At 41.5% G+C, this 26,893-nt stretch overlaps 1 protein-coding gene across 1 annotated transcript in view; it reads right to left on the reverse strand.

The window, feature by feature from the left end:
• The window catches only part of smpd3 (sphingomyelin phosphodiesterase 3), a 45,618-nt gene extending 26,564 nt beyond the window's left edge, over positions 1-19,054 (reverse strand). The window contains exon 1 of the mRNA XM_079567917.1: positions 18,865-19,054. The gene's annotated coding sequence lies outside the window, so the exon portion shown is untranslated. The remainder of the gene's footprint in view (positions 1-18,864) is intronic.
• Between the last annotated feature and the right edge of the window lie 7,839 nt (positions 19,055-26,893).

A 26,893-nucleotide genomic window follows, 5' to 3' on the forward strand; every position in this document is an offset into this window, starting at 1 on the left:
GTTTCATTACATAAAGTCTTGTTATCTAAAAGAAGATATTCCTGAGCCCCAAAATACAATGAGATAATTTTAGTGCTATTAGTCCCATTGACATCACATGTTTTACGGTGGATGGAGGGAAGCTCTTTGTATCCCTAGTGGATCTCTCTGGACAGACATTTTCCAATCAATTAAAGCGCTGTGGCTGTGTCACTGACTACATCTCATCAGCACAAAGCCAGCGGGGGCAGCGGGCTGGAACAACAACTCCCATGAGCACTTCGGCTTCTCAACCCAAATTGTTAAACTGTCATATTATTTATCATCAGACTGAAAAGTGCTGGCAGATAATTACAGACAATATTTTGCAGATGAATGAAGGTGATTCCTAGGAGGACAGTAATGAAGAACAGTCACGTGATGAGGTTGACAGAATCTGTAGAAGAATCACTGTATAGAGGAACTAGGGAAAACCACTAGAGCCCCCCCAGCCGGGGGGTTTGGCCCAAAACAGGCAACGGTTTTAAAAATCGTTCAATCAAGAATCTAACGACAGCATGATATTCTTTTAGGTTGCCAACCACTGTCTTTTTTTTTTTTTTTTTTACAGTAATTTACTTGCTTCACCATGAGGCCATACCATCTTTAGTTATATTTCAGAAGTACTCTGTGGAAAGTGCCAACTACAATGCCAGTGTCACTTACTAAGTCAGTTCCTGCTCTTATCAGCTGTGCCTCAGAGCTGGTGTGAAAATGGACTTCAGACCGACAGTTTAAAAGACGCTTCCTTTCAGTCTCGTTTTGCAAATACGCACAATTGCACTTAAAGTCATATTTACACATGTCAAAGTCTTAACAACTGCAAGCATTTATTCATTGTCATCAGTGAGAGACTTTGTAAACAAATCTGTCCAACACAGTTGCCGTGAGCCAATCAGCAGCCCGGTGAAAATCCAACTGGATGCACCAGTCAGTACAAATATTGGACAACATTTTCTTTTTCTCTGTTTCAACACGATACAACACAGCATGTTAGAAACTAGGTGTAAAACGGTTCAGACTTGGACTCGCCCTTGCATGCAACTCTCTTTTAGTGGTTGCACAAAACTGAAGCATATGACAGTATAAGAAACATTGTAATGACACTGGTAATACGACCTGCTGCCAGCTCTCATAACAAATAATGAATGTTACTATAGAGCAATGCCCCCCAGAGGCCGACCATGTCTCAACATTTATGCAGTCATAGGTTTGATTGGGAAAGTTCCACTGTTCTTTGTGATAGTGGTAATAGTATCAGTAGTAGTACCATCATCTATTAGGGCAGCACAATATCTCGAATTATTGTCTTCTCACTATATCCTTTTTACAAAAAGCCATAAGTCTAAAATTATGGAGGTCTACATCAAACTTTTTAGCTTTTTAACGCAAAAACAAAAACACACACATAGTAGTCATGATCTCCCTAAAGTTTGAGAAATTTGAGCCAAACAAAATGCTTGAATGTTTTGTCTACATACAATGACAAGGTTATCGCAATAGTCAAGACACTTTTTTTTTTCTCATATTGTGCAGCCCTAAAATCCTTCACACTGTGTGCCCATTGACTCCAGCCTTCTGTTAAAATATGGCCCCCTGGCATGACCTCATAAAACACACAGACCCTTGAAAGTGCTCAAACAATTAACTCCTGAGACACTTTCTATTCTATTACGCAAGTATTTATCCAAAATGGGATAATGGACTCCTAACAAAGTTTTTTGTTTTGTTTTTTGTTTTTGTTACTACATCACATTTACCTTTTTTGGGCGGAGATTATTTGCTTAGAAGAGAAGGTCAGGTTAAAAAAAAAAGTAATAAACCAATACATTTATAAATCCATAGCACCACGTAAACAGTTATAGAGTTGGTGAATATGAATATGAATATTCCATGCAATATTTGGTGGATCTCTAGATACATTTCTCCTTGTCAGTTCTTCTTTTACACAGCGATAAACTCTTCAGCTCTACCTGGTGTCTTTGTTAAACTAGGAGCTCACATCCATGTCCTTGCAAGGAGCACAATAAAGTAACTCAATTAGACTATGAATTACTAATGTCGCCCTCGCTGGCTTCGTTCCCAGTCACTATCCTTGCATGACCACAGAACAGTCGCCATGATTGAGTACCAAGCCTTGCCCTCTGCACACAGCTCTAACACGCTACGGTCACATTAAGACAATTTATAGTTGTGACTCATTATTGCCCAGCATTCATTTAGGCGGCCAGAGCTCAGCACGTGTGGTTCAGCTCTATAGGGATCAATACTGATGTCTGATCCACGTCTGGGTAGAGGATTCCCATTCAATATTACATGATGTGGTTCACTGTGCAGCTTAACATGCTAGTGTTCACTGTGACTGTAGTTTTATATGCCGCTCCATCCGCTTGTAGCTGCGAGCTTCAAAAGGAGGATATGAAAAACTGCATTAAACCCAGCTCAAGGACAAACTCAGTGCCTATACAAACAATGGGATACATTTGTTATATAACTGTATCTGTTTGTCCAAATCGCTGAACATTGAGCCTGTTCTTGTGCACAAATTTGTTCTTATGGCCTTGTTACGCAGATTTTTGGCATTCACAAAATGTGTTCTTAAACTGAAAGTGTTTTTCTGGAAGAACAAATCCTAAGAACAGTTGTGAGGACACTTTCTGCACAATTCTGCAGCTTCAGCATCTACTTAAAAAGCTACTTGTATTTGTATTTGCTTAGTCATTGTGACGCCATGATATTGAGGGGAGTGGTCATTTTTGTGAATTTCGGGCATCCCTTATTTCAGATGAGATTTGGCTTGTAATAGATCCTTTTCGAAGTCACTCTGGGGATAATACAAGTGTTAGTGGGGTGATTGGGGGGTCTTTCGTCTGCCCTTAGTGTTTCTAGCCAGAAAACCACAATTGCAACTGCGCTGCATACGGGTTGGAGCCACCAATACACACTAATGGAATCACGAAAAAGAAGCTAACAGGCAAAGCTAACTGCGGGCTAGCGCCAACTAAACAGTATTTCTGTCAGTGTAGTATTTACTCTCATGGAGAATTAGTGAGTAAAAAAAGGAGGGGTTTGAGCGCCTGAATGATCCTAGGAGCTATGTTGTCGGGGTCTCCCATGGCAAACAGGTCCTAAGTGACGGGGTAGGACAAAGAGCGGTTCAGAAGCCCCTTATGAGAGACCAACAGGCCCGTTTAATCGCGAAGCCGTCCCCCCACCACCTGCAGGAGGAGCCATAGGGGCTGGTGCAATGTGATTTGGGCAGCTCCAACAGCTGCCCCCATGACCCGGCAACGAACAAGTGGAAGAGAATGGATGGATGAAAAACGCAACATGCTACGACACCTGCAGTGGCGCTTATGGCCTCTAGGGGCATGAGTTACTTAGTACTGCTTTAAGAATGCTTTGTGATCTGAGACTTCTTAAAAAGTCTTACCAACTCTTTCTCCATAAAACATTAATGAATGAGTGGTTCCCAACCTGGGATAAAATATTGTCTCTGTAGGGTCGTAATGTTTCAACCCTGCTGCTCTGAAATAAAGAATAATAAATAAATAAAAACTGAAGAACAGATAGTGATTTGCTTTTAAAAATAACTTCATATCACATGTTATTCAAAATGGCAATATAATAATAGCAAGCATCTTCCTGAACCACTGGTCTGCAAAGTGTTTACAAGCTAACACCGTAATTCTTGACACGCCTTCTCTCAACTCGTCCTATTTCCTCCTGCGTTTTGATGTTGACCCAGTGACCTTTACCCTTAAGTCCCTCCCCCTCATCAGCCTCAGAGTCTTTGCCCACACAGACAGGCGGAGATGAGAGGACACAGATATCAACTCGACAGACAGGAGCGTTCACTGGCGCTATGTTGAGCCGTCGATATACGAGTTCTGCATATTTCCCCCACTGCCAAACACTATAGAGATTGATTTGTGTCACATTTTCACTAGCGCCTGTGGAAGCAACATACTACTGGAGCAAATCATTCCAAATCATTAAGTATTCAGCTCTGTCTTTGATTTTTATGGTCAAGGTTGACGTTTGTGACACATAATGAAGCATCACTCGAAGTAGCTCCTGTACGACTCAGAGCTTGCATAATTTTAGTGCAGTTTACATTATAAAGTTGTGCTTTTATCAACTAACTTTTTATTATTATCAAATTTCAGGATTTGCTTTCCAACAATGTAACGTTTCAGCTGTCCTGGGAGGTCAGAACTCGGAGCTGGGAAAGCTGTTTTTCCCCTGTTACTCTTCTCTAGTAACAAGGATAAACGTTGTCAAGTTGGAATGTAAACTCACACTGATAGTTGTAAAAAATATCCAACTAGAAAAATCTAATTAGCGAGCGGGCAACAGTAATGCAGCTGAAGCTCCTCCCCCATGACAAACAACAAGACGTCACTATAATGACGTAATAAAACTCAAGATGAATTACCCCATACTGTGAAGTCTCCTCTTTCTCTTCGTTCCTTTTACTCAAGACTTCATTTAACTGCAGACCAATAATTTCCTTTAAACTGCTGTACTGCTGTGCCAGTGGATGAGTTTTCAAAGCTATAATGCTGCTCAGAGTGTGAGTGAGGAACTAGAGCCTGGGTGCAGAATGTGTGTGCTCCCAGCGCTGTCTTTATTACAGCAAGGGTCAGTGTGACACACATTATCCACATGTGTTCAACTAATGGGCTTTTTCTGACTCAAAAATATACAACACAGTATTTGAAAGGCACCTCTATCGTATCATTTCAGCACATGAATGTGTTCTTGCTGGCAACTATTAATTTGAACCTTATTTAAGAGCTTCACTCCCATTTGTGCCAACAGAGGATCAGTCCACGAATTTTGTTTGCTCAGAGATTAGGATTGAACTAAGCATTACATAATCCACCAATAGGATAAACGACGGAATAAAAAATGAATGAAAAATTAGCAAAAAGATTGCGCAGCCTAAATACATGAGTGAGCTATAATTGCTGTCTGTCACAGAGCATAGTGGGGGTTGCCATGACGATGATCCGAAGTTCAGGAGACGGCAAACATGTGAGATAGAGATTGAAGAGACTATAGGGCTGGGTACTGTTAAACAATATCAGTCTACCAGTTGAAAGTGGTTACCGAAAAAAATATATCTTTAGAGACCGAGGGCCAAATCTTCTGCCTGGCACAACAACAGTGCTAGCTTAGTGTGACATCTTCCATGAAAACAAACTGAGGGGTGGTGTGCTGCTAGCAGCTGACTGCAACAAGCACTTGTTGCTTCTTCCCCTTTGCTCTCTGATCATCTTTTCATCAACATCGCACAGCCTCATGTACTTCATTCTGCATTTTCAAGCTATCACACAACATTCTACAAACTTGAATCCACAGTGAGTTCAACCTTAGCCATGTATCCTACCAAGAGAAAGAGGTGAGAAGAGAGCTGGCTCTGGTATTGAAGAGCACTGTGCAGTGCAGAAATGTGATCAAAATACCAGCCCGTGCGCCCCCCATACCCCATACCCCCCCCTCACTCCCTCAACCCTGTTCCACAAAAGCTCAGGAAGGGAACGCCATCCATTGGCCATGGGTGTCTGTCCAACCCACTTACTGCACCAGGTATGAAGCTGAAGATTACACTGAGCGCACCTCGTCAGCGCAAACGTTCTAGTGTAAAGCCTGGGTTTAGGGCGGCACGGTAGTACAGCGGTTAGTGCTCTCGCTTCACAGCTAGAAGGTCTGGGTTCGATTCCCACCTGGACGGGCCTTTCTGTGTGGAGTTTGCATGTTCTCCCCGTGTCTGCGTAGGTTTCCTCCGGGTACTCCGGTTTCCCCTACAACTAAAAACATGCACAATAGGCCAGGGTGAATGATGTGTGTGAGTGAATGTATGGTGGTGGCCAGAGGGACCGTTGGCGCAGACCTGTGCAGTCGCGAAAGCGCTTCTGTCAGTCTCCCCCAGGGGACACTGAAGCTACAAACGTACTTTACCACCACCGAGTATGGAGTGAATGTACAATTGTCGCTTTGTGACTTGTCTGTGAAAGGCACTATATAAATAAAGATCTTCTTCTTCTTCTTTAGATACATAAGATCGGGCCCCAAGTTTTGATGCCTGTTGGTCCAGCGACAGCATTAAACATCCAAGTTACTTGGATGTTAAATAAATGATCCAAAATTTAAAGAAATTGTCTTTAATGGAATAAATTAACTTTATTGTTCTGCCTTATGGTTCTAGATGATGAATATTTTAGTACAGGTATTGAAAAAAGTATTGTGTAGGTATCGTAAATCAAGTACCGTGAAAGTATCGGAAAAAAGTTTGCCTTGATGGAATACATGGGTAGAATCTAAAAAGTAAAAACATGTCACCTTTTTATGCCCTTATTTAGTCTTTAGAGCGGAAGTAGATCTTTGGCAGAATCAAGTAGCATCTTCAAAAAGTTTGCATATGCTAGGATGAATAATTTCATTTGGATGTAATCTTTTGGAGCAGCTTCTGGCTTTTGGCCATTTATATACAAAGAATATACCAAAAAATGTCATCCCAAAAGTTAAAATTTAGTCATCATACGTTCAGTGCACAGTATGTTCCAGCAACGTTTAATTGGTCATTTAAATCAATGTCCATGAATGTGTTTTTACACATCACACATGAATGCACTAATAAAAAATAGATTCCAATACAGTAGAGCTTAAGAGCATAACTTAACAGTGGGGCCCTCACAGAATACAGACAATACTATTTCTATAATAATACTTCCAATAATCATTTAATGATTTAATGATGATTTTAATTAGGCTACAATTTTAGTGATTACTGTGATTACTTGATAGAGACGATCAATACCTACTTTCCATTGCTTTTTAAAATAAATGTCAATAAATTCCACTGAGCCACATAGCCCTACTTTTCCACAACTTCCAACTTATATTGTACAGTGGCACAGCGGTTGGCACGCAGCATTTCCTCTCTAAGATGTGGAGGTGTGAGCTGTTCATAAAGTCACATGTGTAACCTGACCACACACTGTTATTAGAATAAAAGCAGCACAATTTCCCCGTTCACTGTCATTACCTGCTGCTCTGCCCCTGCTGCCTGTGTGTGGGGTGTGGAGCAGGGCAGGGCGAGTGATAAAAGCCAGGCCGTAGGTAATTAGTGAGGTTAAGGACGGCGGAGCTGCCGGGTGGGCTGTGGCTCTGCTCCACAACGTAACCCGATTTCCAACTTCCTCATGACTCTCCTTCTATTCTCAGACTCCTAAGTGGGTATTACGGGCAATATGCATGACAGGGAACATGGCGAAAAGAGTGGATTGGAGGAACGGGCAGATTGCATGTGTTTTCTGTCAATATCTTAAAAGTGTGAAATAAGATTACTTTAGCTTCTCTGAAAAATGTGTCCTCTCTGCAATGGCCTTCCTTCACTGCCACTGACTGGGACAAACAGCTGGAGGGTTCTCTGTCCAATCCTCACATACTATGCAGGTTGTTTTGATAATGGGAGGTACATTACCACAAAATTGCTGTTGTCTTTTTCCCCGTTGGTTTCACAAACAGAAGAACAGCCAAAAAGAAATACATAAATGAAGGTGCCAACAGTGGGAAATAAAGAAATGCAGCCTTGAATGAATAAAAACCCGAGTCATCAATGAACTGAGGATGCTGCTGGTGTATTTTAATCAGTTAACAACAGAGACACGCGCTTCCCTTTTCCAAATATAGCCCTCACAGAAGATTAACCTCGCCAAACCCAAATCCCGCCTCCTGTCAGCAGAGGTACAGTGGTGGGTTATAATCTCCACATCAGGCTGTTCATGCCAACCTGCCAGCTGCAACAGCCATCGCACATCCCGAGCGTTTGCTGCCCTATTGTAAACCTTTGTTTAAAATATGAGGGAAAAATGTGTGGGGAAACTGCAACAACGGGAATATAGCAGAAAAACAAAACCATTGATGAGAATGAAAATGATAAGAAATTCATTTTTTGCATTAAACTGACTTCAAAAATGTTTGTGATATAATGTGGCTTCTTGCTATAGGGAGATTGTATGACCTAATATAGCAATACAGTGTTCAGGGCCTTTTTTAATCATCTAACGCATCTCTGCAGAGCGCCTTTGACAGACTGCACAAAAGAGCACGGTATTGATGAGAGGCACCATCCTTGTTTGCACACCGGCTGTTGACTGTGTCGCCGTGACAACACCAATGTCTGCCCTGCACTGATATCTGCTGTGGGGAAAATACATCCATATTACAAAGTATAGGGCTGCGCAAGTTTGAGGGGGGAAAGAGCGAAGGTAGTTTGTGAATGGGCTTAGATTTTAAATTCTAGATATAGCTGTCCACATTGACACACGTCCAGGGGGATTATTGAAACTTGAATTCTAAGCTAGCACATAAAGAATCGAGAGGTCCAGACTACACATAAAGACCCACATATTGTGTTGTTTGCAAAGGATATCGTACTGTCTAGAATAATTGATTCAAAACAGTGAGTTAGGATGGGTTTCTTCCAAACACATGCACAATAGACTAATCCTCCAGCCAGTACTACTGATCATGAACCTAGCTCAATATCCCAAGATGGATCTCCACTGCAACTGACAGGCTGTCCCAGCGGGATTGAAAGCCATTTACAATAAAATATACCTTAGCCCTGGCCGTACAGTGCGAGTGGGAAAGGTGGTTTGACATGTCTTACTCAGGGGTGAATGGTTTACAAGATAACAGCTGCAAACACTGTAAATCATATTTTTTGTCAGGTTTAACAAAGTCATGTTTTAAGTTATTGTATTAAATCCTTTGACAAATTGCTTATAATCAGCAGAACAATCCAGAGCCGTAAAGTGCTGCCGATGTCAGATATGGTACAGCGCTAAAAGCCTTTGCGCCCGAGGGTGACGCACAGAGCATTAACTGCGGACACCAGTTCAAAGTATAGCCAATGTCTAACCTCTGCACTTGCAGCAGCTCGCCAACAGGATTTCAGATTATCACAACACAGCAATTTACAACCGGCCGAGGAAGATTAGACAGTGTTTGCTTGTGTCTTTGCACGACTGCAGGTTTGTGCTGCTGTGGAGGATATGTATCTGCAATCTCCTCATAAACGTGTCATAGTGCACGCGGAGGTTAAAGCTGCTGAAAAAGCAAGAACCTACTGTTAGCAGGTCACACTCATCGATGAAGGAATTGTAATTCACTCAACGGAACCAAACTATGCCGAGACATCGCCCCTGGACTGCAATGACAAATGAGTTAAATGTCGATTGACTGCTCACTACAGTACAGTGGCTGAGTGTGGGCAATCCTGTGTGGAGTTGGCATGTTGTCTGGATATTATTCCTCCTGTTTTCCCAATCACCTAAAAAAAACATGCATGATCGATGGATCCTCCAGCCAGGTGATTCCGACCATTACCTTGCCTCAACATCTGGGGGTGGGTCCCCGGGAGAGCCACTCGGCTGCCCACTACTGCTCCATCATGGGTTGCCCCAGCGGTATAGAGGGATGAGTCAAATGCAGAGGACACATTTTGTTGCCTCATAGTAAGAAAGCCCTGGATTCTATAACACCGGGCCATGGGAAGCCTTTCTGTGTGGACTTTGCATGTTCTCCCCCTGTCTGAGTGTAGGCTTCCTCCAGGTGCTCTGCTTCCTTCTACCACTAAAACATGTACAATAAGCTAAACTGAATGAGCGTGTGTTTGTGAGAGCGAGAGTAGGATATTGAATAGAAATTAGACCGATGTGGTGCCTTTACATGCATGTTCATTAGCTTGTAAACAAATAGCTCAAAAACACGGCTCCTTCCACTAGTAGCACAACCATAAAAGTGCTTCTACTTTACATAACAACGATGCATATTGTGTACTATACATACCTTTCAGTCATGTGACTTCTGTTGTTATTTCGGCCATTTTGAATACCAAAGTAGAATTATGCAGCACTACATGGAACAATATCTCTACTTGATATAAATGAAAGACAACTTACAGTGGCATTTTTATTTACTTATAATCATTGTTCAAGAAGATAACAGTAAAAACAGAGACGTACGTTTATGTGAAGAAAGTATGCTAACGGTTAGCATTTATCTTCAACACAATAGACTAATAGCAACAGCTCAGCTCTGTTACTGTAGTATTTCCTCAGTGTTCATAGGTGTGAGCCACACATATGTTTATGTGTTTATCGTGACAGTAGATTGAATTAACTGTCAATGGTTGACAGTTGCTAACCGGTAGCATGCTACTGTCTTGCGCAGCTTAAACACTGACTCAGACTGAGACTCTGTTGACGTGACAAACTGTAAAAATCACAGAGAAAGGTTTTCTGTTTCCTCTTTGATGGGTTAATTTTGTCTGAGGAGTGAAGCAGATCTTTAGTAAATCGATATATAAAAATATAAAAATGTTGTAGTACTGCATAATTCTACTTCGGTATTCAAAATGGCCACCGGAACTATGCGTGATGTCATAGAAAATGCTTTTATAACTAAATCCACCAATTACTTTTTAGTTGATCTTGCGTTTGAACATATTACAGTAAGACCAATGTCATAAAAATCCAACTCCCTAAAGGCAATTGTGAATTTAACCAAAGCTTGAATATGTTATTATACAGCTAAAATTAACAACAAGCAAATATGTCTCCTGATAATTTTAACAGTACATTTTACACAGTCTTTTGGCGACGCCCCACCAAATAGAGACCGAGTTTGGATTCCTGGCCCTGCTGAGAATCTGCCAGGCGAGATGGAGGGACAGATGGAGGTGCAGAGGACGAGAGCACATGCAGGACGCAAAGATGGAAAAGATGGAGAGAGGACAGAGAGAGAGAGATAGATGTAAAGGAGGACATACACCCACATGAAGGCAGGAGCAGGCCCGGTCCAAATGAGAGGGAGGACGAGGACGGAGGAGAAGCAGTCTATGTTCATGCATGGAGAGCTCTGTAATCAGCTATGTAGGGGATAATTAGACATGCAATAATCATATAGTCCATGTCCACTCCTGCGCGCATATGTATAACCGAGCCTGGTAAAACACAGCCTACACATTTAGATCAGGGTGGGGGCCAAACCACACTGACAGCCTATGTACATGAAAGACCACACGTTTTCATATGGGTACATGTTCTCACAGCATTTAGCTCAAAATGTAAAATAAAAAAAAGTATAGGTGGATAACACATAACAAACTTTCTCAACCAAAAGGGAAATATGCCGCATGTGTCATCCTCTAATTCTGCTTGTCTTCATAAAAATGAGGACCAAATGGACGTTCTAATACAAATCTCAGCAAGAAGGTTTGTGCATTTAAGCTGGTCAGTCAATGCGGAATCTCCCTATGGAGACGTTGTGTTGGGCGAATTATTGACCCTTGCTTTTGTAGTTTTACCTCTTTAAATGAATGCCCGACAATTAGTGATCTATTATACAGATGATGCTGTATGATGCCAAGATACCACTCATTCTAATGGGAATAGTGGTAAAGGGAATAGGGAGTCGTATTGGATGAAAGATGCATAATGGTTATAAATGATTATGAGATAAACCACATAATGCAAGGCTAACAAATGCTGTGAGTTACTGAGGGAGATAGCTGGCTGATGATACGTAATAGCCCATTATTGGCGTCTGGTGGATACTCAACATGCATCCTCTCTGTTAATAAGTAGATAGTCCATTGGTGCAGACAGGAAGGCAGCATAGATGCCTCATTAAAATACCTCTGCAAATTATCAACAATTTCAGCCTGTCCATACAGGTCATTTTCGTTAGCTGATACACCAAAACAACAACAAAGGTTTTGTTTGTTCAAAAACCCAGCATTCTGACTGTAAGCACTCATAATCACAAGAAGCTGCTTTCCATAGACATTTAAGCAATGATTCCTATCACAGTAGGCGAGTATTGTGTTAATTTAAAAAAAAATAAACCACAAAGATTTCTAAGTTTCCTAATGTATGCCATAATGCAGGTTTTAAACCGATTTGTCTTCATTTTATTTGGTCACACAAACAAACAACAATTCTTAGCCAACATGGTATTTATTTAATCTGATGCCGATAAATACCAAGTTTAAAATAAACCCAACATGTAGTAAATGCCAGGAGAAGCTGATATGAGACAGATGTGCGGCTGACCAGATGTGGCCTTAAGTCTGCTCGTCCCGGATCAGGGTGACAATCCTCTGAAATAGCTAATCCCACAGGCTTTTTCTCCGATCTGATTTGTGGATGCAACAGACGACATGTCCACAAGCCACCCACCCACCCGGTTTGTCAGCCAGTGGAGGGGTGTCTCCAGGGAGGCAGGAGGTTAGAAATCAGGTATTCTTTTTTGTGTTTTTGCTCACCATTAGCTCTAAAGGGAATCATGTGCGAAGAGTTCCACCTGCCTCGAACAAAGACCTCAGCAAGAGACATAGCATTGCCATACTTCATAAAGGCTATCACGCTTAAAATATTAAATCACGTTTCATTGTCACTTCTATCAATGATATATCAATCAATCACTATGATGCACTTCATACGTTAGTCTAGTAAAATGAAGAATTTGTGGAAGTTAGTGGATCACATAAGCAAATCCTTGGATAAAGAGACACTGTTTGGTTGTATTATTAGCCTGACCAGCCAGATGACATGGACGTTAGGGTGCATCAAAAAATATTTTTTTGGAATTTTGATATGGCTGGGTGCCAAAAGTGTTCCAATGTATGTTTTAACAACACATGCAAAATATTTTTCCAATACATCAAGGTTTAGGGGTGCCAACTCACATGTGTTTCTGTGGATAAAGGGGCTATGATGCTAACCGGTCACCATAGAGCTCTGAGGTAATTTATAAGGTATTTATAAGTTTGTGTTGGGTATGTGTACTCTTATTACATACCATTACCATATCTGCAGTTGTTTCTTTGTATATTGAAATTCTTTTAGTGAAATGTTGTCATATTTAGAAGTATTTCGTGCTCACTACATCTAGGTTAGCTTGCTAGCAACAGTTAGCTGGATAAGTTAAGTTACGCTAAGTTCCTTTTATTAATGTCTGTAGAGAAATCTGTTCTCTTCATTTGACCCATCCTCCACTTTTAGTGGTAGGGAAAAAAAGGGTACCCGAAGAAAACCTATGCGAACACGGGAACAACATGCAACCTCCACACAGTCCCTTGGTGGGAATCGAACCCGGACATAAATATGTTAGCAAAGCTATCAAGCTTATCATCAACAGTAATTAAGAGAAAATATCATATTCAGAGTATTGAAGTCTCAAATTTATTGAGTGTAGCAATGTAGCTGTTCAATTCACATTAATTTATTTGTGAGTGCAGTTACTCTGATAGTGATGTTGTTGTAGGTTCTCATTGTTATGATGAATTTGACTATGTAGAGCTTAGATTTGAGGCTTATGCATGCATAATACATGCATGAGCCTCATATATTAGGTATGCTAAGATACCCAATCCTATATTGTCCTTGTATCATTTTCATTCTCAGGCACTCTACAACACAACAAACGGGCGGCACGGTAGTACAGCGATTAGTGTTTGTGCTTCACAGCTAGAAGGTATTGGGTTCGATTCCCACCCGTATGGGGCCTTTCTGTGTGGAGTTTGCATGTTCTCCCTCTCCGTGTCTGCATAGGTTTCCTCCGGTATACTCCGGTTTCCCCTACCACTAAAAACATGTATAATAGGTGAATCCTTCAGCCAAGTGATTCTGACCATCAGCCTGGCTCCACATGGTGGCACTGCCGTTGCCCACTGCTCCTTAAGGGCTGCCCCAAACAAACAAAGCCCCAGGATCCAGCTAAGATGCTGCCCTCACCAAGTGGTCCAAGCCAGACTAGCAGTCACAGCCTGGTCTTTGTTCTGGGCCCTAGCATTACCAGTAAGGATGGCATCATCACTGGCGTTAAGCTGTCAGATCTTGTGATGCATGCTTGCCAAGCGGAGGGTGTTCGTTTTGGGAACCTCAAAATCAGGACCTTCAGCGTGCCCTGGGCAGCTGAGTGTGAAGTGGCCGTGATGAGGATCAGCACCTCCAAATCCATGGCCATGAAAAAGGTGCTTCAACAGTGATGTGGTCGCTGTATCGGACTGTTGTGGTGAAGAGGGAGCTGAGCTCTCGATTTACCGATCGATCTCGGTTCCCACGCTCACCTATGGTCATGAGATCTGGGTAATGACCGAAGGGACAAGATCGCGGATGCAGGTGGCCCAATTGAGTTTCGCAGGGTGGGAGTCATATTGGGAGGAGGCCCAGGACACGCTCGAGGGACTATGTCTCTGAGCTGGTTTGGTGTCACCTTGGGGTCCCTCCAGAAAAGCTGGAGGAGGTCTGTGTGGATCGGGGAGTCTAGGCATCTCTTCTCTGTCTTTTGACTCCACGGCCCGGCTCCGGATAAAGTGGAAGAAAATGGATGGATGGATTTTCCACAGTGTCTCACAATTCAATGGGCGAGGAAAGCCCTTCTCTATGGTCCTCATGGAGCTGACATTGCTGTAGTACCACCCTCTGGTGACCAGGGGTGGTAAACAGGATTCTGTTTGGGACTTCAGACCTCCCTAGAACAGCTTAAAAGCCTAGCAAAGATTCATATTTTTTCTATAACTCTCTATGACCCATGAGACAACGCTGGGTGACATATTTTAAGGAACAGGCTTCAGAGAAGCATCCATGTAAGCTTCACATATGACTCAGGACCAAAACTATGAGTGGGGCTGAATGAAACACCAGCTATATCCAGTTATATCTATGGTAACAATAAAGTCAATTAGATGACAAAGAAAAATGTGAAGCATCATCCATTCCAACATGGCGCCCAAAACATTTTGTTTTGGATCTAACGTGTCTGTCCGTGATTTCCATTAGGGGTTTGGACCAGAATTACACAACATATAAAACAGATTTTAGACAAACTTGATACAGGCTAGCCAACCTAGAAACACTAAAATGTTGGTGTGGATCCAACCCACAAGGAAGGTTCACAGGCAATGCGAGGATGTCCCATTGCCCTCCATTCATTTGTCTATAAGCTGTTGTAAATGAAGAATCTAGAAAAGTCAATTCTAAGAAATTCCCAAAGTTTCCCAAAGGACAGACACACTAATGTTGCTTGAGTTACCCTATAGAACATGTTTCTGTGTAAAATGTAACCTTATTTTACCTTTCTGGGTCAACTTTTTGGAAAACAGACTAAAAAATGCGCATTTTTCAATATTTTACAAAAGTTCACATGCTAGTTGGTACCCCTAAATCTCAATGGATTTCCACAAAACTTTGCAAAAGTCATTTGTATATGAATAGGAACAAAATGCAATGCCAGCCAAATTGATATTTTGGAATTAAAATTTCACCATGTAAATTTGATGCACCCTAATGGACGTGGTTCTGAATATGCTTGTGTTTTCATGCCAGGGATGAAGTCAAGTGGAAAACTAAACTATGTAGGTCTAGCATTGTTGTTATAAGCAACGTGAATAATGATCCCCTCATTGGGGATGAAGCAGCCCAAATGTATAGGCAATATACTCAGAGCGCAGCAGTCTGGAACAGCATTACCGGACTCATTAGATCTTGCTCTTTTATTAGTCACTGTTAAACTAACTTTACATGTTTGCTCTTTTTTTTCAGACTGCATAGCTTAATGCTTCAGCTAATGCTAGACCATTAAATGTGCCCTTCACTCATGCATTGTGTATTTTTGTGGATCCATGTCCATACAGACTAATCCAGGACTGACACTAGGCTGATGTGAGCTTATATTCAACATGAAGAAGGCTATGTTATAAAAGGTTGATAGTGCTAGTTTCTTTCTGGTGCGTGGGTAAAAGCTGTCTCAAAAAGCATCAGGCTTCACCTCCATCAGACACTATATGTTGGTCTATTGCGCGTGTGAACGGTATAGTAGATTTACGATAAGATAGACGAATACATTGGTGTGTATAGATACTGTATCCCCAATATAATTTTGATTTTTTTTTGTTGCTTTCTTGTATTAATGATACTTAAATCACAATGCAGTTTTGGATATTCCTGTGACATTTCCTCTAAGCACAATTTCAAGACGTCTGAAACCTTCAAGGACAGCACAGCATCTGATATCTCAAAGCTGCACAGAGCCAGTCTCTCAATGCCTGCAGCAACTTATGCAACTCATCCATCGAAGGTATTGAAATTATACACTCCAATGTCTTTAAACAAGGATTCGGATCTGCTGCATGTGGCCTGGCTCGCGCAGTTGAAACATTATGCTTCCCAGTCATCTAGGTCAACTGTTACTTAGAAATGAGACAGACTGCGATAAAATATCCTCCAAAGCCATAGGTCCAAACTCAAGCACAATCAGGTGGCACAGACCTTCTCCCCTGGCCACACACAGATGAAGCTGGACGAGGTGCCATGAACGACTGGGAAGAACAGCTTCAAAGCAGGGTCGAAATGGACCCAGCCATAAATCAAGATGCCAATCAATAAGGTCTGATTGTGTGAGGTAATCGGTCTTCAACATGTTTTCAGTGTTCATGGACAGAGTGTATAGTGAGCAATGTGATTTGTGGGGGATTTAGTCTGGAGTGCTGCAGACCACTGGCAAACCACACAGAAATCATTTGCGGCTGATTTGTTACTGATCTGTTGTGGTTGCATGTCATTGGAGTTTTGGGGCAGTATATTCATATTTTGTCATATATATTTTGCAGCCTTAAATTAGAACGATTTCTTTGTTTTTTCTGAATATGTGAACATAGATCTTTACAGTTTCTTGTCGTTCTGATTAGAGCCGCCGGCAGAAGGTTAACAAACGATGAATGTTCAGACGCCATTAGAAGCTCTGTGGAAAGGCCAGCTTCCACGTTACAGTCAAAGATGTGAACATATTGTGACGCCGTCTGGTCGGGTGGCAGCCGGAGCCCCAACAGCCGCCATATTGACTTGATTTTATGGAAATAAAGGAGAGGCGGTTTTTCACTAAAGGAGGAGGATTAGAATAAAAAACAGATTAATTGAGGAAAAGCGAGACGAATCCTGGAGACTGCACATAAACCACTCCAGGCTACGCTTGTATCAAATACTATTTTAGCAGTCGAGAATTGGATGAGAACTTGATGATGGGGACTGGGGATTTGATAGAGAATATAAAGAATGAAAATTAGAGTTAACCTGATTAATCGTCAGCGCCCTATAGACTAAACTGCACGAAAGAAAAGCTTAGGCCTCCTGTGATGTTTTTAGAGAGTACCAGAAAGCTTTGTGAAGTCAGCACTGTCACCTTTCACATATCTGCTGCTGCCGAAATGTCAGGATACATCACCTCCCAACATGGCTGCACACTTTCCGTACACATCAAGGAGACCTCATGTCTTGGCACACGCAGTACAGTACTCGTCTAAAATGCAGAGAAAAAGAGCTCAAAATGTAAATATGCTGAGACATGTCAGTATAACATGTGGTATAACAACATGAAGCTCGGGACTCAGATTCATGCAGACATAGCGAGACTAAGTCAACACTGCTGAAACAAAATAGCTTTTAATATGTAAAAAAAAATATGTTAAACTTGATGACTCCACTTGCAAGAGATGGACCGTGAAAAGTATCGACGTGAGGAGAAACAGTGTACCATAGATTTGTTTTCAAACTTTTCAGACATTTACATCCATTTCCGCTGTAACTCAAAAAGCAAAGTCATAGAGCTTTCAACGGCCATTAGCAATGTATGCGTCCCGTGCACATTTCACACAAGCACTCAAACTCAATGTCCTCAGCAGCCATTTGAAAACTTAAAGAAGAAGAGAAGAGAACTATTGCATGTTGCACAATCTCCTTTTGTGCAGAAGTTTCTCCCTCTTCAGTGTTTGTAAAACTAGTGGAAATTATAGATTTACAGTCTTGTTGTCTGGACCACACTGACCCATGTGTATAGAGACAAGGCGGGCATAACATACAATTTTAACTGAGTCATCACAAAATCGCAGCTGAAAGAGACCAAAATGGGAAGAGATTCTGAGAAACAAAACATGAGAGCCCAGCCTCAGACCACAGGCAAACTCAAAGCTTTAGTTCATTTCTTTAACAGTGTTTTTTACAATCAAAATGCAGCTGTAGTCACTATAACTGAATAATATGCCTTTAACATGTACGTCCACTGGGGTGCAAGAGGTTCTGGAAAAAGTGCAACTGCGATTTTTCAGCTAGCATTGCAACTGCGATTACAATTTATACCTTAAAAATCCGCTCACAGTGCAAATTTTAAGCATGTCCAGAAGCACTGAGATTTAAGAGGATACAGAATTGAACAGCTAATGTCATGCATCTGAGAACAAGTTTGCAGAAGTCTTAATTACGAAGTACAATCTACTTGATAACGACTTGTAAAAATAAACACTATTTTATTGAATTTTATAGAGTCTACAACCTAGTCTTTGAATTAGACAAATTGTGTCTATAGGAATTACGTTTTTGTGATTAATTGTACAGCCCTACAGCCAAAGAGTGCCATTGTGGCAGGTTTAGAGTTCAGTTTAAATCCGTGTGGCTTCTATGCAAACCGCTCATTGAATGTGAGCGCTTGTGAACGAGCATCTCTGAGCTTGGGTTCATATGGGCTCATGCAAATGTGAGTCAAATGGGTTAGGCGCGGCTGGAGGCTACAAGCACACGCTGGACACATTGTACCTTCTGTGCCCCAAAAATACTATCCATCCCGTGTTCGCGGCTCTGTGCCTGCACTATAACCTCTTTAGGCGACTCAAGATGACAGAAAACTGCCGCTAAACACGAGCCCTGGAAACCAAAGTGACTGCTCCCGCTTTTTTCCAGCCACGCTGCTAAAACAAACAGAGAGAAATGCACGTACCTGTCGTAAACGTGCCCCACATGAGCACACCGCAGGTGCAGTCGTTGTGTGCCCGCTGTTGCCGCCCGGTGTAAGACGCCCCTGTCCCACGGTGTCCTGCAGTACACAGCCCACAAAGCCACTGACTGAGGGACTGAGGAGCGGCCGAGAGAGTAGCGCCTTCAGCACCACAGCGCCCTGAACAGCGCCGCTGACGTCACTCCCCAGAGACCGTGGCCACGCCCACCTGCGCACGGGCCGCCTCCGGAAGTGGAGAGAGAGAGAGAGAGAGAGAGAGAGAGAGAGAGAGAGAGAGAGAGAGGTAAACACATGGAACTATTTAATTGGATCTTATTAATACTTGTGCAGGTCCAACAGGAGGCAGTGGACCTCTCATCCGGGAGCGTGGAGCGGACCACAGTGGTGAGTCTTGTGAGCCTGATCCCTGATGCACAGCTGGCCATGATGAGCTTGAGCACATTAGGCTAACATTCATTACCCATTAAGCTATAACAGACTGATGCATGACAAGCCACATCAATTTAAGCTACAGAACTAAGTTTTTCATTTGCCACTGTAAATATGTGTAAAAATATGTTAAAAAAAAATATAATGTATAATACTTATAAGTCTTAACATACCCCACATGAAAACACTAGAAAACTAGACTACTATCTTTTACATATCTTCTTCTTTGTGACAGATTTTAAGTCACCTGTAGTCACCTATTTAAAAATGTGTAACAGCATTCACAAAAAGCAGCATTTTACGATTAAATTCAAATAGGAGCACTACTACTACACATACTACTTAGTAAGCATCGCTGCTGAGAACAACCCAGAATACCCCCTTAAGTCTGTACTGGCCCATGGAAAATGACATGTTACATGTGATCACAAGTTTTCACTCTGTTGCCTGTGTGTTAGCTGAAGTAGTTAAAAGGGCAAATGCAAGAGTAGTAGTGTCGATACACAGTACACATAATAGTGGATGGCAGGTGGACAGCAGTTGGCAGAGCAGTCTGAAACACTTGCATTAGCCTGGTGTGGGAGGAGCTGCACGGCTGTCTCCGCTGATCTCTGAGGCAGATTGTGTCTATGGAGATGTGCCATGAGTAAACTGCACCTGGCCTCTGTCAGGGCTATGGAAAATAATCATCCACAGACTTAACCAATGGCAGTGGCAGTGGCCAATTGTTCCTAAGTACTTTAAGCAGTTTCAACGTATCAGCTTATTCTGATCTCTCTTTGCATGTGTCAGCTGCTGTGTCACTACTGATAAATACATCCACCACACTGTATTTGTATCGTCCAAAGGGGTTGGAGTTATCTTTCATAACGCCAATATTGTATATTTTAAAATCTCCAAATCTCTAGTTGTTTTTAATTTGATTGTAAATGAAAAAACAGCTGAATGGAAAAGTTATGAACTACACTGAGTTGTTGTGGTGCGAGTCCAACCAATAAAACCAACTGACAAAAAAAGAGAAAATGTTAAATGTTAAAATAATGGGTTTATTTACGTGCAGGGATGGCGTTTCAACTGCAGGTTCGCCGCACTAATTCTGGTCCTCCATAATCATCCTTGTCGTCCCACATAGTATCAGTACATACTTCCCGTTCCCTCAGCTCTGTCTCAAACCTCCTTCTAATACTTAACGTCATGTGGTTTAAGTTTCGGGGTAAAGTTCAACCACTTGTGCCCCGTGACACAGATTTGATTCATGGATTAAACTGACTTTGCTTCATAGGTTACTTCTTGCTTCAACCAAACAAGCACATGAAGTATAAAAGGGAAGACTGGATCTGAGGTGGTGTTTTGAACCTGGCTGCTGGACGGAGGCTGTAAATGCCACAGTGCACAGGTACTTTGATGGTGAAGAGGTGGGAGTTCAGCATGCTCCACATGGGTCATCATGGAGCACTGGTCTCTAAACAGGGCACAGAATCTGGCCAAGAGCTATTGAGTGTTTTATAATCATCTGACCTTATACTGGTCTGAAATGCATTTAAATGTCCGTGGCCTGTGCTTTGGTTGATCAGGTGCAAAACTTTTTCAATGAAATCTACACAATAATCTATTCCAATGTGTAAACTTTCCTCCATACAACATCTATAAGCACCTACACAGCAACACATTGTTCAGTTCTATTATCAGCAAACAAAATCTTACAGAAGCATTGCTGAAAGACATGTCAATCAATATGTCAACAAAATAAGCCCATAACATTTCTGGCTCTTCCCATAAATTTGATACAGTTATAGAAAACTTACAAAACATATTCGTTGATGTCAGTAATCCATACTAATAAGCTTTCAAAATGATCTCTAATATCTCTTTTTCCAATTCACCTGCAGTGTCTTACCTTAAATTACGATTGGATCACCGCTCTCTCAAATCAATAATATACAGTATCTTTTGGACATAAGTTTAAAAGAAGTTTCCCAAATTAAATGTCTTGTTCGATCTCCTTATTAGGTATAACAGTAAATCCTGATCACATGTTGGTAACACCCATCTATACATCTATGCATTTTTATGTTTGGTCATAAAACATAGAAGCTTCGAGCCAAACTGGCAGGCCCAGATTTGCTGAGTGGGTCATATTGGAGCTATGAAAATGAGACCTCCCCTTCTTAATATATTGTGTGTTATGACTGGGGCAGGATGAGTGGATCTCACTTGTAGTATGCAGTATCTGTTGCTGTTGCGTTTGCACACACACAGCTCTCGCGCACACCTCCTCGCATTTTCTACCGAGACCAGAGTCAAATGGAACATCAATACTGGCTGCAGCCGGATAGAAGCCATGCAGCGATAAATCAAACCCTGATGAAATGGATGAGGAGTTGGCAGGAGCGAGGGGAGCATTTAAAGCACTCCCAAATCTCAGCCAGGAATACTATGGCTGACTGATAGAGTCCTGCTGTTCTCTGCATTGAGTCCAGGCTTGGCAAGAACTCACTGACCACAGTGGCCATTTTTAGTAATGATTGTTTTACAATAACACAGTTTCCCGTAAACTTGACTTACTATAGTTTATACAATTACATTTGTTTTAATTGATTTAAATTTGTTCAAATATATGAAATTTATTGAAGAACGTTGCTGTGACAGAATTGAAATGACTCGCCTTTTGCATGATTTATGAAACATATTGTTGAATTGCCTTGTCTGTGTTGCTTGTTATGCTTAGTCAGATCACAGTCCTTTATTCTGCCCACAGTGTAATGACTGATAACATCCATCAGTGTTTAAATCAGAAACATAGAGACCTGGGCTCATATCCTGTTGTCTTTCAGAGCCCACAAGAGTTTTAATAAAGTCTGCAGTGATAGCTGCTACCAGCACAGCCACCATTATCTCCACGTGTTTGACTGGTGTCAGACATTGACCATAAACGTCCCTCACATCATATGCAATGTGGCACAATGGGCCAAAATATAAACCTTCTTTTGACCCAGAACACTGAATATTCCATTTAGTGTGATCATTTTATTTACATGTTGACAACATATTAATTGATTGCACTATTCTCCTTCCCCAGGGACAACTGTTGAAAGCTGATGCACTTACAGAAATGTTTGTTAATGTGTACTGTCCCTGACAAATAAATGGTTAAATGATCTCAGCTTCCCAATATTATGCTTTAACTTAAAAATGCGCAACACTGGGCAAGGAAACAACAAAGCCCTTGGTGAGACTGGGTGTCCATTGACGAAAACAGTGAGAGGTGAAGTGTTACTTGTGCAGAGCTGCTGCCAGCGTCTATGAAGAGCTCACCCTCTCTCTCCCCCTACCCCCCAGGAGAACCACTCAGAACCACATTGGAGGTAGAAAGAAGAAACCAGCTGATGAAGAGACTTTAGATCAGTGAATAATGAGAGAACAAAATGCACTTGACATGACATAAACGGTTTTCTGCACTGTCATCATGGATTTGCTATTGAACTTACATAAAAAAGGCAAACCCCCTTTAATTTCTGGTACTTTGGCATTCAACGTCAGCTTTTGTGAGATTTTGGTGAACCCCATCTCAGGCCCAAAGTAGTTGGGGTAGGCTTTGATCCTCTGCGACCCTTCACTCACTGGTACATTTCAAAGAAGACGTTCAAGTCCTGTTGCTAAGTATGTGTCAATAGAACATGGTGCTGCATAGTGATGTGATGTGGATTATCAAGGACAAGGGCAGAGTGGAGTCACTCAGGGGCTAACAAGAATGAGTCCATTAAGATTATGTGATTAAAAGGCTTGCAGGCACTTCCCAAGTGTCCATTCTTCGCAGCCTGACACATTCACTCGGGTATGGCCTTATATATTGTATTTTCAAGAAATTACACTAGATATAATACAGTAGAAGGCTTTGGAGTGGGAATTAATAAAAGGTAGGTTAGTTTTACTCCACACTTACTTAAGAACAATCATAATGACTCACACAAAAACAGTCAAAGCTGTTTGGGGCACAACAGACTGAAATGACCCTGTTGTGTATCAATTATACTAGCATAGCAATTATATCATTATAGCCTTTGAGCTTTGTGAGAAATACTGTACACTATAGTCAATGTATGCAAGTCATTACTTTAACTTTACTCCACTGTGTAATATACATTAGGCACCGATTATAAACATTCTAGATTTGCTCTATAGAAAACCAACATGGAAAAGTGTTCAGCAAATTCTTCTTTATGTACTCCAACATGCTCAAACTGCAAGAAGATGAAATTATACAGGAAAAGCACTGGTTTGATGGGTTGGGCCGGTCTAAATAGTGGCTTTGTGCTTTTTCTGAAGAGCTCTGTGTCTAAATGTAACTCATGTTATTCTATCCAGCTTCACTGCACTCACCCTGAGTCAACAGTGTATTAGGTCTTGAACAAGGCACTCCTGCAGGCGCCCTGTAGTGCAACTCTTTTTCAAAAACAAGGATTACTTCACATTTACAGTCCCAAATATCATAATGTCTTATCTTTTTATGAATTGGGTCAAGTTGGTTTGGTTTGTTTTGCAAAGGGGTTCCAGCTGTGGTAGCAGTTGTGAGAGCAGCAACAAGTGCTATGTACTATAAAAGAAGTATATGTACCATTAGAAGTACTTTATTTTTCCTCGTTTGGCCATTTAAGTGACCATGGCAACCGCACAAGCAAGCAATTCCTACACTGTGTGTTTGCTGGAAGCTTTTTATCTGTAAAAGCTTTTAATTGGTATTTCTTGTTGTGAGTGGATCGGTGCTGAGTCTCTAGCCTTAAATGAGTGTCTTCCTTCTATTATTTGTTGTCATTGGTTGGGTCAATTTAGGCATGAAGTGATGTCGTAGTTTGAAGTTTGTCGTATTCAGTGGTGACTCAGAAAATCTGTAGGGAGCTCAGAGAAGAACAAATAACAAATCAGCAGACAAGCACAATTCTTTGAGCTCAACCTAAAGTGAACCAGTCACTCTCCTCAAACAAATTATTAGTTCAGTGCTGGCTCGTCCTGGTTTTACTCTTTTTGTTCAGCTTTACTCCAGATTTGTCTTTCTTTAAGTCACTAACATAGAAAAGTGTGAGTTTCAAAATTGCTACAGTCTGTTCAAGCAAACACATGCTATGTTTCTGTATTCCATAGATTTATCACTACAGAAATTGTCTCCTGAAGGCCAGATGATGTGGGTGCCTTGTGTTGCAATAGTACACATGTTTGTTGAAGTTGTTCTGCCACTTCCAGTGTCAGAGAGGAGTCATGGTGTTTAATGGGTGTTGAACATCTGTTGTACAGTAGCACACAGCGGAGAGTGAAAATGAAAATAATACCAGACCAAAAATACACTGGGTCAGTCCTGGTGTGGCCCACACAGCAGCTCGCCCCACCCACGCACACTTTCCCTGCGCCCTGTCATTTAGCATGGAGACTAGAGTTTTATATGTATTTATATCCGTAGACGGCACTCGGCCTTGTCATTAGCAGCCTCATATAGAAGGGAACTGTCACACCCATCACTGCAGATACACCCTTTTCTAAGGCCACAGATATGATGCTCATTGTATCTGTCAACTTGCACTATGGCTCACTTAATGAAAGACCCAAACATGCATTTTTGAGTTTTTAAAGTTCTACAAATGGCTTCCATAGCAAAAAAAAGCCCTGTAACTGAAACAGGAGGTTGTTCCACACAGTTGTCCAAAAAATAGATTGCAAGGCGTCTTCATTTTTGTTCAGTTTTAAGTGTGAAGTCCTGTGATGTCACACAACATGACTCAAGCTACGGCTGTATTGATTTGTTCTGATCCCTGTTGGCTGCAGTTATATTGCTGCTGACATTACCACACACTGTCTTTGACTTCAGCCTGGTTCACACAAAGCCATGAGGTCTCGCAGTGACTACAGTGACTTAGAACTCGGAGGCTTTGGTGGTGATTGATTTGTGTTGATTCAATGCTAGAGGGATCATGGTGAGTGAGTTGGAGGTGAAATTGGTGTGTAATTACTCTCTTAAATTAGACTTCCTGCTGCCTCCGTCCTCCCCTCGGCGCCGCTGTGTAGCTTTAATCTCATCCTAAAGACCTTAACATGACAGCTTATACATTATAAATTATACCACACTAAACGTGAGATTTATGGTAAATGGTCTCAACTTATGCAGTGCTTTTCCACCTACATTAGGCACTCAAAGCACTTTACAGCAAGGAACCACTCCCCCATTCACACACCAATACACGCAGACTTATGAGAAAAGCTCTCGTCACAAGTTGTTCTGATGCAATGATTTTGTTTTGTGCCTTTTTGTTCACAACCAATCACAGCCAGTGGTACGCGGATAGTGTTTGGGCACACCATTTCAGTGCAGGAGGCTGGAGTCAAGAGAGTGGTCAATTATTGCTCTATGACATCATGCATGTACGGCTGCTGGAATATTCATGCTCACTCTATTTAACCTGCCTCTGATTAAGGTCAATGAATGTAAAAGTCCTCACACAACTTATCACTTATGATCACTTATGTCTGGGCTTAGTGCTTCCACTGTATGCGATATACACACCTCCACAAAATCTAATAAATGTAAGTCCTAAATTTTAAACAATGTTCGATAGTATTACGCATCATTTTAAATAATACAATTATTACTTTGTACTATATTGTACGTATCTCTAGACCTAAGTATTGTAATCAATGGTAAGCAATGCCCTATTACATTTGACTGAAAGTATGACCGCTGCAACTGATAAACTGTAACAACTACTGCTGGCACTGCTACTCCTTCTGACTACAAGACTGCAATCCATCTGGAAACACATGTACTTTCAGTTTGGTCTGTGTTGAGACATTATTACTTAAAGGCACCATACGAGTCGTGAAACAAACTTTGTTTTGTCCCCCCTGTAGTATATTGTAAACTCAAACATTTGTGGGGAAAGCACTAAGCATCTAATTCTTTGGATTAATTTCATGAACTCCAATTCAAGTTTTCTAGCATTTCTTTGACAATGACCCTGAAAAGTGACCCTGCAAGTTGTGAAACGTAACTATTAACTGTGAAGAATCAGGATATTACAAATATGTAGGAATGAGTTTCAACTACAACTTACATGTATATTTAGTGGCTTCCTTTTTCATTGTTGGTAATAATAAGAAAAAAATGTTTAAAGCACTGTAACCTGTGTTATTGCAATCAGTTTTCTGCTGCCAGTTTGAGTGAGTTAGACACAACAGGCCAAGACCATTTCAGATGTTTTATTGTTGAACGGTTTTGTTTGTGGCCTTTATATGGTGGTCTGTACTACAGAGATATCGGCCAAGTAACTGCGTCCCCATGATGAAAGATTGCGTTTGCAGAGGATAATGACGAGTGTGAGAGTAACCCAAACGTGTAGAGGTCTCGTGTGTTATTAGAGAACATGTGCCAGTCTATTTTCCATCAAAGAGCTTGAATTCAGAGCGACCACAGCCTCAGAGTCCAGGATCTACGCGCGCTCTGTCATTATGAGAGCAAAAACCAGGCCATAGTACAGCGCCGTAACATCTGTCCTCACGCAATAACATTGTAACACATTGCCCTCTTCTGGAGATGACA

Source organism: Gobius niger (genome assembly GCF_951799975.1).
Source record: "Gobius niger genome assembly, chromosome: 12".
Taxonomy (NCBI): Eukaryota; Metazoa; Chordata; class Actinopteri; order Gobiiformes; family Gobiidae; genus Gobius; species Gobius niger.